This window comes from Cyanistes caeruleus, unplaced genomic scaffold (assembly GCF_971803275.1).
Source record: "Cyanistes caeruleus unplaced genomic scaffold, bCyaCae1.hap1.1 HAP1_SCAFFOLD_91, whole genome shotgun sequence".
NCBI lineage: Eukaryota > Metazoa > Chordata > Aves > Passeriformes > Paridae > Cyanistes > Cyanistes caeruleus.
This window is the reverse complement of record NW_028255895.1, coordinates 794,166-797,446: the sequence shown is the minus strand read 5'-3', so window position 1 is coordinate 797,446 and position 3,281 is coordinate 794,166.

Here is a 3,281-nt window from a genome sequence, read left to right as displayed (position 1 = left end):
GCCGTGCCAAAGTGCTGCAGTCCCTGCAGGACCCAAAACTAACTCACTTTGTATCTTTTAAATTTTGTGTTTACAGAACTGACAAACAGCCGTGAACTTCAAATTCCCTAAACCTTCCTGAAATTCATGAACTACTGTTCAAACCCGATGAACAATAACAGCAACCATGAAAACTTTATAAATCCCTCAAAAATCCCTCAATTATACTTGGAAAAAAAAAAAAAAAAAAAAAAAAAAAGCGGGATAAGAAGAGGGGATCAATGCAGCATAAATTGCATATAAATTGCATTGTGCATTGTTTTTATCACTTTAGTATTCTTTCAAACTACTCTATTGACATGTTAGACTGTCAATTCGAACAGACTAACAATGTTGTATATAGTTTTGTATACTGTGTGTATTAATTCACTGAATTAGAAATATTAGACTCAACCATCAAGTCCTTGCAAGGAGAACAAATCCTAAATACCAAAACATAAACCAAAATTCTAAATTAATTCTAAATCAGCATCTATTCCAATTTCTAGTAAAAGAAACCTCTTGTGCTGTGTTTGTAATTTTCTGTTGGGCCCTTCAGAAAAGGAACAAACACAGCACATTTTTATTTTTTTTTTCCTAAGCGAAAAAGGTGAATTATGGATGCTAAATCTGAGCCACAGTGCCTGTACAAATTACAGGCCGCCTGGCTCCTCGGGCTGCCTGAGAAAATAGCCTGGGAAAAATATGAGAAGGAATTAAAACAATTCTCAGAGATACTAAACAGCCTTGCAGGTGTTGTTTTGCAACCTGCTGTTTCTCCTTGCAAGAGAGAGTCAAGGGGGGCAGAGTGCCCCTGACCAATGATGGTAATGTAGCACTTTGTTAACCAATAAGAGTTTCCTTTCTGTACTTTTCCACGTATGTGTCTAGAGACAGAGCTGAAGCAATAAACTGGGAATTCTCCTGTCGTGACTCCCTTGAGAGTCCATGGTCGTTCCTTAAAGCCGTTCCCAATCGGAGCGACATGCCTAAAGGAATCATCAGGACTATATGCTGATGGAATGGGATCGCCAAACAGCAGGGACTTTATCTGTAGAGTCTAAAACTAAAACCTTGTCTGACTGTTCAGACACTCTAAAATCCAGGGTGAGAATGACAATATGGAAGAATCCTAGAAATCTTGACTTGTGATTTTTCTAGTCAAGGATTTTAATGCCAAAGTAGAAACTACCAAAATATTCAAACTTGTTTTCATTGGCAACCCCTTTGAAATGGCATCAGCAGACCTCCAGGGGACAGGGTATGACAGTGGGGACAGTACTTGGCAGCTCATGGCTTCAGATGTGGGAGGCAGATATTTTGCCTGGGTACCGCCTGAAGTTCGAGTTTTCGAAGGGTTTGGATTGACTCGCCATTGCAGGTAACTTTAATCAATACAAAAGGATGTAAAAGCACAATTTCTGGAGAATGTGCACTAGGGAGGAAATAGGGAGAAAACCTTGAACACAGCCAGCAGGCTCTGGAAAAATCTAAAAAATTAAAACTAAAAATAGATGTAGCTCTGTGACTGTCCAGGCAGGACTATTTGTGTCTGGAGGTGATTGTAAAACATTTTAAAACCTTAGGAAATTCGGGAACTCAGGAAGAAAGTTAGGCTTGCTAAAGATTATGTGAAACCGTACCTGTGTAATCAATATATGATAAATGATAGAATTGTTAGATGTGATTAGATATAATTATTGTTTAAAGAACATGAGGAACAATGTTAGGGGGTTGAGGTGGGATCACGAGAAATCCATGCTTGGGTAAAAACAATGCATACAATAGATCAATGTAAGTTTAATAATTAATATCTAAGTTGTATAACGATAGAGTATAAAACATGTTCAACTCAAAACCAAGATGGGTCAGATTTGGGTCTGTGTACCCCTGACACCCAGAGCTCTTCAATAAAGCACCTGCATAGAATCATTCTGTGATGATGTGTGTTCCAGATCTCTAACAATTTCATCAGATTTTACTGGAATTGTGTGGGACATTTCTGGAATTTTGTGGATTTTTTTTGTAGAATTTTGTGGGATATTGATGAGATTCAGGGAAATCTGGGATTTTTCTTGAACGTTGTGGACATTTGTAGATATTTTGTGAGATGTCGCTGGAATTTTGTAATGTTTTGAGAAGATGTAAGGAATTTTGCGTCATTTTTCTGGAATTTTGTGGAATTTCTCTAGAATTTTATGGGGTATTGAGGAGATTTTGTGAGATGGTTCTGGAATTTTGTGGGATATTGAGTTGATTTAGGGAAATTTGTGGGACTTTTCGTAAATTTTGTGGACATTTGAGGAGATTTTGAGGGATGTTGCTGTAATTGTGTAGGTTTTGAAAAAATTTAGGGAATTTTGCGAGATATTTTCTGGAATTTTGAAGATTTCTCTGGAATTTTGTGAGATTTGGAGGAGGCCTGAGGAATTTTGAGGAGTTTTTCTTAGATTTTGTGGAAATGGATCGAGTTTTTTTGAGATGTTGCAGGAATTTAGATGAGTTTTGAGAAGATTTAGGGAATTTTGTGATATTTTTCTCGAATTTCATGGGGCTTTCAAGAATTTTGTGGGATTTTTCTTGAATTTTGTGGAAATCTGTGTAGATTTTCTGAGATACTGCAGAAATTTGGTTCGGTCTTGGAAAGTTTAAGGAATTTTGTGGGTTGTTTCTGGAATTATATGGAATATTGTAAAGATTTAGGGGAATCTGTGGGATTTGTCTTGAATTTTGTGGACGCTTGTGGACATTTTGTGGGATGTTGCAGGAATTTGGTTGGGTTTTGAGAAGATTTAAGGAATTTTATGGAATTTCCTGGAATTTTGAGGATTTCTCTAGAATTTTGTGGGATTTGGAGGAGATTTGAAGAATTCTGAGGGATTTTTCTAAGATTTTGTGGGAATCTGTGAAGATTTTGTGAGACATTGAAGGAATCTGGTTGGGTTTTGAGAAGTTTTAGGGAATTCTATGGTATTTTTCTGTAATTCTGAAGGGCTTTTCCAGAATTTTGTGAGGTTTTTCTGGAATTTTGTGAAAAATTGTGAAGATTTTGCGGGATGTTTCAGGAATTTTGTGGGAATGTGTGGGATTTGGAGACTTGAAGAGTTTTGAGGAATTTTTCTTAGATTTTGTGGAAATTAGTGGAGATTTTGTGAGAAGTTTCAGGAATTTGGTTGGATTTTGAGAAGATTTAGGGAATTTTGTGGGATTTTTCTTGAATTTGCTGGACATTTGTGGCAATTTTGTGAGATATTTCTTGAATT